The sequence below is a fragment of the Rhinatrema bivittatum genome, chromosome 3 (genome assembly GCF_901001135.1).
Source record: "Rhinatrema bivittatum chromosome 3, aRhiBiv1.1, whole genome shotgun sequence".
NCBI lineage: Eukaryota > Metazoa > Chordata > Amphibia > Gymnophiona > Rhinatrematidae > Rhinatrema > Rhinatrema bivittatum.
Window position 1 is genome coordinate 282,356,438 of NC_042617.1, and position 14,285 is coordinate 282,370,722.

General features: G+C 47.3%; 1 pseudogene; it reads right to left on the reverse strand.

Annotated features, from left to right (window-relative positions):
- Positions 1-7,871: 7,871 nt before the first annotated feature.
- The window catches only part of LOC115087530, a 38,691-nt pseudogene continuing 32,277 nt past the window's right edge, over positions 7,872-14,285 (reverse strand).

Genomic DNA, 14,285 nt, shown 5'->3' on the forward strand with positions numbered 1-14,285 from the left:
GCGTGCAGAAAGTGTCAGAGAGATTAGGCACAGTTCGAGACAAGTGCACTCCAGGAGTCGAGAGGGAAAAGAGTATCAGGGAGTACAAGATCACTGCACCTCTGAGGAGAGTAGAGCCAGACCACGTGGGAGTAGCCTTGAGATGGGTAGATACAGATAGAGAGGCACGGAGTCCACTGGATAAAGGTTAGAATGGGAAACCCGCTGAAGCAGGATTCTGGAGGGTAGCTTAGAGGAATGCCCCGAGGAGCGGGGCAGCAAGACTCAGTCTGGAGGTATACAGTGAGTGCAGAGCCTATTCTCGAAGAGAGGAGGCACTGTGGCAAAAGTCCTCAAGGAGGAGCACCATGGAGATTCCCCGGAACTGCGGGTACTACGGCTAGAGCTCATAGGTAGACTGGTGCTGGACCTGGCCCCGAGGAGCGGGAAGCGCTGAGAGAGAGAATCCAAGTAAGATTGCGCTGAGCCAGGACCCACAGAGCGGGAAGCGACGAGAGAGAGAGTCCAGGTAATGTTGTGGTGAGCCTGGCCCCGCAGAGCGGGAAGCGCTGATGGAGAGTCCAGTGAGGTTGCGCTGAGCTAGGTCCCGAGGAGTGGGAAGCGCTGAGAGGAGTATGGGTAATTTTGCGCTGAGCTTGGCCCCCGAGGAGCAGGAAGCGCTGAGAGAAAGTCCAGCAAGGTTACGCTAAGCCAGGGTCCGCGGAGCGGGAGACACTGAGAGAGAAACCCGGAAGGAGAAGCGCAGAGGTCCAATGACAGGAAATAACCGGTCCATAGAGAGAATATGGCACCAACAGGAACCATGGAACTTGTTGCCAAGTCGGTTAGTGGAGGCTAGAGGTGAAGCTTAAATACTCCGGGTCCATGATATCATCAGCTGGGGACGAACCTGGAGTTCCCGCCATAGACCCTTTAAAGGAAGGGCAGATAGCGCGTGCACGTGCCTAGAGAGACCCAGGATCAGAGTGTAGGTTGGCGGCGTCCCAGCCGCCCCGTGGAGTGCAGAGAGCCGGGAGGAACACGGCGGTGGTGACTGGCCACTGCAGCGAGAGCACCGGAATTGGAGAGCCATGCATGACATGACGTGAGTTGAGCCTGCTGCGGATGGCCACGGCCAGTGGTCATAGCACTCCAGACCCTTATCGTGCTCCTGGCGAAGTTCAGTACTGTTCTGACTGCAACTTTGACAAACAGGATATAAGAAATTTAAATAAAATAAATTGCTGTATCATACAGCTGTCAGAGTCTTAACATCTTGGGTAGCCTTCACCTGGGTGGGGGAGGAGAGGCACTCCGGGCAAAACAGCATTTTTAGTATTTAGATTGTTGTTCCAAAACTCGCTGTGATGGCAAATTGCATTCAGAACATACCATGGACTCCAGCCAGCAACCCACCCAACCAGGAATGCAGCCAGCCACAGATTTACTCAAACCCTATTATAACAGTAAAGAAGATAAGACCAGGAGCTGGCAAAATGCACCACAGCAGATCAAGATTCTGGCCCTCCGTCTGAGGCCTCCACTGACGAGTCCTTGGTTTAAGATTTAATATCTGAAATGTGTGTAACGAGGAAGACAAATTTCACAGCCATTTACATGGGGACCATAACGATTTCCATGTTAATAGGCCCTCTGAACGCTGCCCTCCATCAATGCGGCTAAAAGCCTAAGGGTTGCTCTTCAACGTGTGTGCTTTTCACCAAACTGAGAGGAAGTGTTCGGGGGGGGGGATAGGGGAGGGAAATAATGCACGCATAGGGCAATTTTATTTAAAGAGAATGGTTATTTCATTTACATACATATTAATCCAGGATATCTGCACTTTATGAATTCTTTTATTGATGGTTCTGCACTGGTCCTCATGGGCAGAGGGAGGGAGGTTGTTAGGCGGATTACACCCAGAAGGTAGAGGGCAGAGAAGAGCCCTAAGTCTTTTAAGTACCTAGTGATAACTCATGCTTGGAGGGGGGGGTGGGGGGGGGGGAGGAAGAGGTGAAAGAAGAAGAGTGTGCATGCTTTTGTTGGGAACTGGATGGAGGAGAGGGTGAAATCTTGGATGAAGGCAAACAAAGAGAGGATGAATGCTTTATACCGTTGAGGTATTTGAATGTGACTACCATGTCCCCATGTCTCTCCTCTCTCCTAGAGTATACAGATTTAGGTCCTTAAGTCTCACATCGTAGAGTTTGGTATTAATAGTGCACATGATAAACATTCATATCACCCTGAATCCACATCCCAGAGAGAATGTCTCTGAAAGCAGTACTTATCTCAGCAGTGGAGAAAGGAACCAAGGTTGGGTCTGTATCAGTATTTCAACTGAACACCAGCAGTTTCTCATGAGTCAGCATAGCACCATCTAGTGGCACTAAGCAGCCACCACCCTAAAAAAAAAACAACCTGTAATACAAAACAGTAATACTACTGAAAACCAGCATAGAACTAGATACAGCACTGTCAAGTGACCCAGTAGAAGAAGGGAGATTTTAGGCCACCAGTGCATGGTGATACGTGTAGCTTCTACCATTTGCATTCAGTGCTGCAAATAGCAGCATGCATAGGCATGGGGGTTGTTAGAAATTCAGGACTGGCCTAAAATCTCCCTCCTTGAACCGAATCTTGTGGCATCTCTGCAGATGTGACAGTAAAATCATTCTTACTACTATTAAACAAGAGGCAAGAATCAAGATGATGGCTTGAGTAGACATGTATGCGGTAGTGCTTGAATTTTTTCCTTCTGCTTTTGCTTGTGATATTATGGTAAATTGGAAAGGATTGGTTAGGGGGAAACCCCCTAAGTTAGTGCTATGCCAGAGCATGCATATAACCTACCAAGAGGTACATCCAAATCCTGTGTTGTCGGTGTTGGAATGATTGACCAGCAGATAACCAATATGTTCTTAAGTCCGGATTAGCAATCGAACCCTAAGCCTCTGATGCAAGAAATAGCAATTCAGGCAGAAGGGGAAATGCCTGTGATAGTGTCGCAGGCCTCTACTGCATCATCTGGGGTGCCAGTTTGTCTGATCGCATGATGTCTAGTGAAGTGAGAGAGCCACAGCGTCCCAGGCACAACCCATGGGTTTTTAGTGGTGGTGGCTGGGCCATCTCTCGTACTATCTGAAGATCGGGCTGAAGTTTCCCCAGAGGTATGTGCCTTAAACAATTTAAAATCAAGAGCCTCATTGGTAAAAGCCCTCTGTTATCTTAAAGAGTGTTTGGAATGTAATAGCTTCTGTGAGGCGAACTGTTTCATCCTTGGCCATGATAACTGTTAATATCCCCTCTGGGCTACAAGTTCAAGAATTTCATTGTTGGAGATAAGAGCTGTGCATATAGAGGCTTCTGTGGCTCAATTGTAATCTGTTCATACCGAGTTAATTAAAGATCAGAATTTAATGCATCGAAGAGTTTGGAGAATTCCGCCAAAAGCTTAAATCTGCAAATACTTAATTTTCCTATTATTCCATTTATTTCACCTTTGGAGCTCTTCAAGTCGAAGTTTTGTGTACTCCTGAGTAGGGCTTGCCCCCTAACGGTAGAATATTTTATCTTTCTACTGGAAAGTAGGTGGCGGAGGAGGATCCAACTTCTGTCTGTTCAACAGACAGTCTGAACATCACCTGGGGTGGGGGGAGGGGGTCAGTTCTTGAGAGTTCCAAGATTATAATAACATTATGGCTTGTATTTTCAGAATTGTCTTGTCTTGTTTAAAGGCCTAAGGGTATGAATGTTTCTAGATTTGGCCAGAACAACTCAAAAACACAGGAAGACATTTCTGTCCACGAGCAACAAAGTCTTGGCAAGTGGGGCCATTTGTCATATACATTTTCTCTGCAAATGTATAGTTGTTTTGGCTGCTGTTAAATTTTTATTTTCTTCGAACAGTTTCAGTTAAGGTTCTTTTTAGATTCCAGGAAGCAGACATAATTTATAACAGTTTATTTTGAGGCTGTTATGGTGGCATGGGCTGTATTTTGTTAATTACGTAGATTCTTCTATCATTAACAGTTTTCTTTTTCTTTTTTCCTCATGATATATCTTTGTAAGTCCCCTTAAATATCCTTCTTGAATCTTTCTTATTGTGGTCTTTTGATGTTTTGTGTACTATAGATTATGTTGGCATGCATATTTCCTTTGTTTTGATTTTTCCTTGTATACAATTCAATGTACTTCTTTCAAATACTTACTTTTTGATTGTATGTTAATATGGAAATAAAAAGAGAGCCTGTTTTTGCCTGATTTTCCATCTGGTAACATATCTACTCTATAGATGTGAACCGGGTCTGAAGTTCTCTTCCTGTTCTTTAATGGTCTCTTGTGCTTGAGAGCGGAGAGACCTTAGGGGAAAGAAAGGAGGGAGTAAAGATTTAAAGTTCACGTTTATTCACACAATCTCTACCCTATGAAAGGTCAAACATCTCCTCCCTTGAGCTTCGTCCAGAGATTGAGCAGCTCTCACCATCTATGCCATCTACATAGAAACATAGAAATGACGGCAGAAGAAGACCAAAAGGCCCATCCAGTCTGCCCAGCAAATTTCACACTTTTTTTTTCTCATACTTATCGGTTACTTTTGGCTCTTAGTAACCTTTTGATTCTATTTCCCTTCCAACCCCACCATTAATGGGGCCTTAAAACATCTCACTAACAGGCTGATACAGTAAACATCGCGAGAGAGTGGGCAAGTGCCCGCTCTCCTGTGCGCGCGATTCAGAAAAAAAAAATTATTCAAATTAGGACCCCGCGGTAAAAAGAGGCACTAGGGACACTAGCGCGTTCCCTAGCACCTCTTTTTGACAGGAGTGGTGGCTGTCAGCGAGTTTTGACAGCCAACACTCAATTTTGCCGGCATTGGTTCTCCAAACCTGCTGACAGCCACGGGTTCGGAAACCGGACGCCAGCAAATTGAGCGTCCGGATTTCAACCCGCGAACCGCGGGCCGATTTTAAATTTATTTTTTTTAATTTTTGATTATTTTTAACTTTGGGACCTCCGACTTAAAAATCGCCATGATATTAAGTCAGGTGCCGGAGAAATTAACGCCTACCTTTGGGTAAGCGCTAATTTCTGAAAGTAAAATGTTGCGGCTTGGCTGCACATTTTACTTACTGAATCATGTGGAATAACTAATAGGGCCATCAACATGCATTTGCATGTTGCGGGCGCTATTAGTTTCGGGGGGGTTGGACGCACGTTTTCGACGTGCTATTACCCCTTACTGAATAAGGGGTAAAGCTAGTGCGTCGAAAACGCGCATTCCAAAACGCGGGTTAACAGTGCACTCTCCGCCGGAGCACACTGTACTGTATCAGCCTGTAAGAGATTGCATGAGGCACCAGTGTTCTGAGGCAGACATGTAAAAAGAGCAGCAGAGGAAAACCTCTGTCTAGGACACAAAGAGCCTCTTTCGGTCCACAAGTAAACAATTAGCAAGATTCACATAAGAACCATGTTTTGCCATCAGAAGCACATATTCAGTCCATAGGGGGTCTCTGAGTACACCTTCTCCCCTTATCAGTGTTCAAAGAATGATGGCAAGCAAGGTCAACAGTTGATAAAAATACCAGATTCATTTGTGTTTTGGCAGTGAAGAACAGAATTTACATAGAACATAGAAACACGTTGGCAGAAACAGACCGTGTGGCCTATCTATTCTGCCCAGCCACTCAACTAATTTAGCTCTACTTTCCATCATTCCCTCATAGATCCCTTGTGTTAATCCCATGCTTCCTTTACACTCAGACAGGCCAATCCCCACAAGTGGGTTATGGAGCTCTACAAGCAGATGGAGACGGAGTAAAAATTGACATCGTGGACATATAGCCCTGCCCCAACATCAGCCCACCAATATTCTCTGTCTCCAGCAGATGGTGGACATGCATTTCCCTTCTGGGGATTGCTTGTGGTAAAAAATAATGAGAAAAGAGATTTGCGGACACCACTTGAGCTCCTGAGGTGATACCAGTGGGTCCCTCCCTCAGTTGAGCGTTTTCAGTCCAGGAGTCTACCCCAGGCATGGACTTAAAAAAAAAAAAAGCGGTTGGAGCCAGAGGGAGGCCCAGCGGTGATTGCTTGTGCCCTCTCCCTCCATAGCTGGAGACCCGTTGGTGCTCTCAGCCACGGAAGGATTAGCTCAGATATGCAAAAAAAAAACAAACAAAGAATAGAAGAAGAAGAAAGTGTAGGAAGGTAATATTTCCTTCTTCCTTCCTTATCGGCGCTAGGTATTCAGTAGGGATGTGTATCGTTTTTTGATGATTTAAAATATCGTCCGATATATTTTAAATCGTCAAAAATCGTTAGAGCCGCGATACAAAAAAATTCCCCCCGATTTATCGTCAAAAAATCGTAAATCGGGGGAAGGGGGAGGGGAAGGGGGAGGGCGGGAAAACCGGCACACTAAAACAACCCTAAAACCCACCCCGACCCTTTAAAATAATCCCCCACCCTCCCGAACCCCCCCAAAATGCCTTAAATTACCTGGGTCCAGAGGAAGGGTCCCGGTGTGATCTTTCACTCTCGGACCTCCGTGCGTTGTAGAAATGGCGCCGGCGCTACCTTTGACCTGTCATATGACAGGTCAAAGGTAAGCGCCGGCGCCATTTTGTTTTTTTGTCCCCCGATGTCAGGAGATTAGGAGATCGCTTCCCGGACCCCCCGCTGGACCCCCAGGGACTTTTGGCCAGCTTGGGGGGGCCTCCTGACCCCCACAAGACTTGCCAAAAGTCCAGCGGGGGTCCGGAACGACCTCCTGCAGTCGAATCGTGTTGCCATAACGGCCGGCGCCATTTTGCGCAAAATGACTACTGCTCCTCGCCGCCGCCGCTACTGCTCCTCCCGCTCTTACTCTCCTCTCCTCGCCGCCGCCGCCACTTCCTGCTCCTTGCCGCCTTTGCTCCTGCTCCTCCCAGTGCCATTTTTTTTTCGGGCACGCTCCACTGTGACCAACGTGCTCGCCTGCGCGTGCGCGGTAGAGCTGCTCTCTACTGCGCATTTGCGGGCCGTCGGTCAGAGCCCATTTATAAGGTAGAATAAGGTAGATCCTTGAAAATGAGGTTGGAAGTCAGACCCTGGTTGGGCTCTATATACAGCTGGACTAGATGTGTTTGTCTTTACTACTGAGATTGTTCCTGACTAGTGATGAGCCTTTTTTGTCTGGACAAGTACATTACATTTATACACCCCTGAAGCAGGCACTGCAGAAACATCTACCAAAGTTGGGGATTTTATGGGGATTTTGTGTTGGAAAACGTATGACTGTTCTTTGTCTGAGGTTCATTATCAACTACATTTACCCACTTGAGGATTAAGCTGCTTGTGCATGCTTGTGTCAGAGGGGGTTTTTTTTGTTGGGGGGGGGGGGTTGTGTGTGTGATCACCTACTTTTTATTTGCCCTTATTGAAAATCCACAAAAAAAATAAGATGAACTTTTTCGGGGTAAATAATTGAATTTTGTGGGAGTCCGTGAGCTTTCACCAGATGCACTCCACTTTTCTCTGGTACCTCCTGGACTTTATTAAATTAAATATGAATATAAAGCCATTAGTGTTGTTTTGCTGCATTATTTGGTTTATTTTTGTCACACTCCTATTACATTTTTTTGGTATTATTTTTCTAACCCAGTTTCCCAAGTTACATATCCTTGCCTGCTACCACAAAAGAGTGCTGAGTTATTTCTACTTCACAGTAAGTGCTCAGTCTGGAGAGTGTGTGCTACTGTATATACACTCAGTTCTGACTCTGAAAAACAAGATTGGGTCAGACAGGTGCCACTGTGACACTTGTAATGATGCAGTGGGACCTTATATGAGTTTTCTCTGAGGCTTTGTAGCAAAAATAATATGAAAAATATTTCAGAGGCATGAAACAGCAATACATGACAATTTAGTTAAAGTTCACAGTTGAATAAGACAATTAAAAACTTTCCTGTGGTTACTGGATTTTCTAATTGTCCCTCCCACCCTGCTCAAGTCCTTGGTTGCTACAGAGAGGCATAGCAAATACAGGAGGCAGATCCATCCTGGGAGCAGATTGCTTGTTGCTGTTAGCCTCCATAACTTTGCTCTGGAATTAATTATCGGAATTCATATTCAAGTGAATCAAAATCCAGAGGTGTTCTTTGTCATTGCCAAGTGATTACTAGACATCAGATCCGGAGAGCTGCGGGAGTCACAGGAGAAGCAGTAAAGGTGGGCAAAGAGAAGGAATTGTGCACGCAGGACAGTGAGCAGATTGTGATTAGAAATCTGTATGTCATTCTTCAGTCCCTCAGATCCCACTTCAATGCTGAAGAACTGATGGTTTGGTCAAACAGGGTAAAATTCCACGCCAAGGATATTTGAGAGTCTTTTATGAATCTAATAAGCTTATATGATCCTCTCTGTCTGTCACTGAATGCTACAATTGTTCTTAAGCTCTATATGCCCCCTGCTGGTTTGGGTAAAGGCCAAGTAAGCAGGAAATCTGCTAGCTTGGGTCGGTAGGTAGGAGAGGGGGGATGTAGAAGAGTTTGGGCATCCCAGCCAGCAGAGTAGCGAGTGCGAGGGTGCACTGCAGTCAAAGCGTGCTCCATGCAGTCTGAGACCGGGACAGGTCGTGATTGCACAAGGTTAAGAAGGTTTTCTCTGTGTGTTTCACATCTACAAATGGAAAAACAAAAAGCAGAGAAGACAAGCCATCCTGGTTAGTGAAGTACTGAATAATTTATCACCATGCCTTCAATGGTAAAAAAACAAAAAAAACAGCTCTCAAATTCCTCAACCCTGTCAATATGTACGGATCTATTGCAATCTGTTTATTCAGCACTGCTCATTTTTAGTGAACAAAGGATCATAGCCAGAGCTGGATGTATCTCTGGTGCACCTCTAGGTGCAGGAACTCCCCTTGGAAGCTGTAGCATCAGGCTGAGAGGAGGATAGGATTGCCAACTTTTCCTCATGAGGAATGGGGGGAGTAGTGCCCCCCCCTTATTTGCATAAAGTGTGCATAAAACAAAATAAAGAAATATTAAACACTAATACAGTAAGACCAAACTAATGAAAACAAAATTTAAAAGCAGCTTTTGAGAATAAAATACATTATTAAAAATTATAAACATTTGTTGTTTAAATTTCTGAAGCACCAATAAAATGTTTCAAAACAGCGTCAAATAGCATGCAATATTTAAAACAAATAAGGAATTTAAAAAACTCCACTCTTTCCATACCTGGGGACATGATTTTCAGTCACTCTGAGATTGCTGTGAATTAGTGGTTGTAGGTGTTCACAGTACACACACTCTTAACTTCTTGGTCATAAACAGACATGTTCATTCTCACATACACACACACTCTCTCTCTCTACCACTCACACATGTTCATGCTGTCTCCTTCACGCACATACATTCTCTCTCGCCTGTTGCGCCGGAGGTGGACCCTTGGACCGAGGTGGGGTTGACGCCTCTCGCAAGGCAAGCCCTACGGGTCCCCACTGTTGGGAGGCGGATTTGGCTGATTGATGGAGGCCAGCTGGAGCTTCGGCCAATACCAACCCTCGTTCCCCGCAGGTTGAGCCCCTGGGTACCGGGGCTGGCTGATGTTAGGTGGGCCTCCGTCCAAGGTCTTCCAGGATGTAGTGAAAGAATCAACCAGAGGTCAGCAGCGGTGACTTGGATAGGAGGACGAGTCCAGACGAGGCAGAGTTCCAGAAACCCGGGTGCCAAGAAGGAACAGGCAGCAAGACAGGTGGCGCCCGAGCACAAGCAGGGCGCCAGAGAGGCCAAGTCCAGAGTAGATTCTGTAGAGGCATCGCAGATCAGGCTGTGGTCAGGACAAGCGGCAAGCAAGGAGAAGCGGATACACGGGCTAAGGTCAAGAGCAGGAATCAGCCCGAGGATGGTCAGGCAAGGCAAAGGTCAATCCAGGAATCAGGCAGGAGTGTAGTCAGACAAAGCAGAGGTCAGCCAGGTATCAGTCAGTAGCGTGGTCAGACAAAGCAGAGGTCAGCCAGGTATCAGTCAGTAGCATGGTCAGACAAAGCAGAGGTCAGCCAGGTATCAGTTAGTAGCATGGTCAGACAAAGCAGAGGTCAGCCAGGTATCAGTTAGTAGCGTGGTCAGACAAAGCAGAGGTCAGCCAGGTATCAGTCAGCAGCATGGTCAGACAAAGCAGAGGTCAGCCAGGTATCAGTTAGCAGCATGGTCAGACAAAGCAGAGATCAGCCAGGTATCAGTCAGTAGCATGGTCAGACGAAGCAGGGATCAAACCGGGTATCAGTCAGTAGCATGGTCAGACGAAGTAGAGATCAAACCAGGTATCAAGCAGTAATGTAGTCAGACGAAGCAGAAACAAACCGGGAACCAGGAACACAGACGAGACGCAGGAATGAGCAACCAAGCACATGAATAGCGTGGGGACCTGTTGCCAAGGCAAGGAAGCACTGGCTGGGCTCGGCTTTAAGTACCGGGACCCAGTGACGTCATCATCCGTGTCCGCGGAGTGGTTTCCCGTCGCGGCCCCTTTAAAAATAGAACAGATGCGCGCGCGTCTAGGAGGCGGTGTGGCAGGAGACGGCAGCGTCTCCCTGCGGGCCATGCCGGGAGGCTCACCGCGGAGCTGGGAGGTCTGCGGAGAAGCCGGGAGCGCTGGAGGCAGCTTGGGAGTGCAGGCGACTGCCCACGGCTGCAAGAGAGGAGGAACAAGGAGCTGGAGTAGGCAAACGGGGGTGAATGCGCCCGGCTGTGGGCCTGCCGCAGCTGGCAAACCCAACATCGCCATCTGGCTTTTGATGATTCCTAAATCAGTCCATTGAAAAGTGTCACAACCTGCACAGACTCTGCTTATTGCCATAATGCTGGGAAACCCCACTCTCGGTACCCAGGAGCCCCAGGATAATTCTGCTCTCACCACAATTCCATAACTCCATATTCCAGAGCCTCACCTTCACTCCACTGCCTCCAGTTCTTCTCTTGAAACCATCACCAGTGCCACCACCAATAGGGGGCCACATGCACCCTGTGCACACCCCATCCAGCCTGTTGCATTTGGCTGGTCGTGGGATGGACCTGTGACCAGCTGCTCTTACCTCCAGCCCTGAGCCACAGTGGGGACCCGCTGACACTACAGTAGGCCCCCGAACAAGGACGTGGCAGGCCACTTCACCTGAGCAGGACCGGCACGCCGCGCTAGGGACACCGCTGCCAGTTGATCGGGTCTTCCCTAGTCACGCACTCAACTCTCCAGTATTTAAAGGGCCCACAGCAGGAAAATCCACCATGGCGCCCTCTGATGACATCATGAGCCTTCACTATATAAAGCCTGCCCATACTTCCCTCAGACACCAGGATAGTTTGCCTCTGCATTCCTGGTTCCTGATCCTGTGCCTTGTCTATGAGTTCCTGGTTCCGTAGTATGTCGTCTGAGTTCCTGTGTCTATTCTTGGCCCTTCCGCAAGTCTGGTCTTATCCTGAGTTGTGTCTTCATGGTCCCTCGTCTGTCTTCAGCATCCAAACTGTCCTGTTGTTCCACTTTGCCTTGCCCCTTAGATTGGACTCCTGGTTTTGACTTTTGTTCAGACGACTCTGTCTTCAGTTGGATTCCTGGCTTGATTTCGGTTTATTCTTCGACACTGCTTGACCTCCGCCTGCTGTTCGACCACTGCCTATTCATCGTCTTGCTAAAACTCTGCCTGCCCAAACATCTGCATGGACCTCGGCACTGTACGAACTCCACCCACCCATTGGCCACAGCCTGTTCCAGTCTCTGCTCTCTGCCGCCTGCCCCAAACTCTGCTTGTACTTCTCCGCTTCATTCCTGCTGGCCTGCAACATCTCCCACAATGGATCTATCTCTCCACAGAGGCCCACACCTAAGCCCAGCTGGCCCCAACACCCGAGGGCTCAATCTAAGGGGAACGAGGACTGGTATTGGTGAAGTTCCTGCTGGGTCTCTGCTCCAGTGAGCCCTGCCTGCTGACGGTGGGGTTCCTCCCTGTGGGTTATGCTAACCTCACATCGGTCCAAGGGTCAACTTCCGCAACACAGCTCTCCTCTCTCCTCTGTCACCAGCTCCTTCCCCCTGTTCCCAAACCTCTCTTCTTCTCCCTTCAGCACCCCACCCCCACTGTGCTTGCCATGTGCCCCATTCTCCCTACTCAGTCCTCCATTCTCGACCCATGTTTGCTCTCCTCTTTTGCCACTTCCTCTTCCCCTTCTTCTTTCAGCCTCCTTTCCCCCTCCTTTCCCCTGTTCCCACCCTCTCTTCTTGCTCTCTCTTCCTCCTGCCCTCACCTTCTGCTCCCCAGGTTTCATAGTCCTCATCATCTACATATAGAAACATAGAAATGACAGCAGAAAAAGACCAATCGGCCCATGCAGTCTGCCCAGCAAGCTTCGACTCTTATTTTCCCATACTTCGATTCTTATTTTCCCATGCTTATCTGTTTCACCAACCACCAACTTCAGGGCTCTTGTTAGTAACTGTTTGATTCAAATTTCCTGCCATCTCCTGTCATTGATGCAGAGAGTAATGGTGGAGTTGCATCAAAGGTGAGCATAAGGCTTATGTTTAAGGGTTGTAACTGCCGCATCAAGCAAGCTACCCCGATGCTTGTTCACCCAGACTGCACAGATCGATGCCTTGTTGGATGATGTCTGAATGCAAATCCTGTTTTCCTTACTTCCCCCTACAATTGAAGCAGATAGCAACGTTGTATATGCTTTCAAAGGGATGTATCAGGCTTAATTGGTATAGGGTATAACCGCCGTAATAAGCAGCTACCCCCACGATTGTTTACCCAGATTGTGAAGTTCAGGCCTTGTTGGTTGTTGCCTGAATGTAAATCCTGTTTTCTACTTTTTTTCCCACTGCCGTAGAAGCAGAGAGCAGCACTGTATATGTATTCAAAGTGATGTATCAGGCTTAATTGGTTTAGGGTAGTAACTGCCGTAATAAGCAAGCTACCCCCATGCTTATTTGTTTACCCAGATTATGAAGTTTAGTCCTTATTGGTTGTTGTCTGAATGCTAATCCTCTTTTCCACATTACCCCCCCTGCCATAGAAGCAGAGAGCAACGCTGTGTATGCATTCAAGTGATGTATCAGGCTTAATTGGTTTAGGGTAGAAAACGCTATAATAAGCAAGCTACCCCCACGTTTATTTATTTACCCAGATTGTGTAGTTCGGTCCTTTTTGGTTGTTATCTGAATGCAAATCCTCTTTTCCACATTTCCCTTTGCCGTTGAAGCAGAGAGCAATGTTGGGGTTGCAATAACAGTGCAAGGGATTTTTTGAGTAAGGGTAGTAATCGCCAGGTAGTAAACATTCCAGCAAACCACCCCCATGACTCTACTCTTCATTCCCATCCTCTAGCCTTTATGGATCCACAGTGTTTATCCCACGCCGCTTTGAAATCTTTCACCATTTTAGTCTTCACCACTTCCTCCGGAAGGGCATTCCAGGCATCCACCACCCTCTCCATGAAGAAATACTTCCTGACATTGGTTCTGAGTCTTCCTCCCTGGAGCTTCAAATCGTGACCCCTAGTTCTATTGATTTTTTTCCATTGTAAAAGGTTTGATGTTGACCATGAATCATTAAAACCTTTCAGATATCTGAAAGTCTGTATCATATCTCCTCTGCTCCTCCTCTCCACCAGGGTGTACATATTTAGGTTCTTCAATCTCTCCTCATAAGTCATTTTATGAAGAACATCCACCTTTTTGGTCGCCCTTCTCTGGACCGCCTCCATTCTGTCTATGTCCCTTCGGAGATACGGTCTCCAGAACTGAACACAGTACTCCAGGCGGGGCCTCACCAAGGCCCTGTACAAGGGGATCATCACTTCCTTTCTCTTACTAGATATTCCTCTCTCTATGCAGCCCAGCATTCTTCTGGCTTTAGCTATCGCCTTGTCACATTGTTTCGCCGACTTCAGATCATTAGACACTATCACCCCAAAGTCTCTCTCCTGCTCCGTGCACATCAGTCCTTCACCTCCCATCAAATACAATTCTTTCAGATTTCCACTCCCCATATACATGACTCTGCACTTCTTGGCATTGAATCTCAGCTGTCATATCTTCCACCACTCTTCCAGCTTCCTTAAGTCATGTCTCATTCTCTCCACTCCTTCCGGTGTGTCCACTCTGTTGCAGATCTTAGTATCATCCGCAAAAAGACAAACCTTACCTTCTATCCCATCCGCAATGTCGCTCACAAAGATATTGAACAGGACCGGTCCCAACACCGATCCTTGCGGCACTCCGCTGAACACCATTCTCTCTTCAGAGTAGGTTCCATTTAC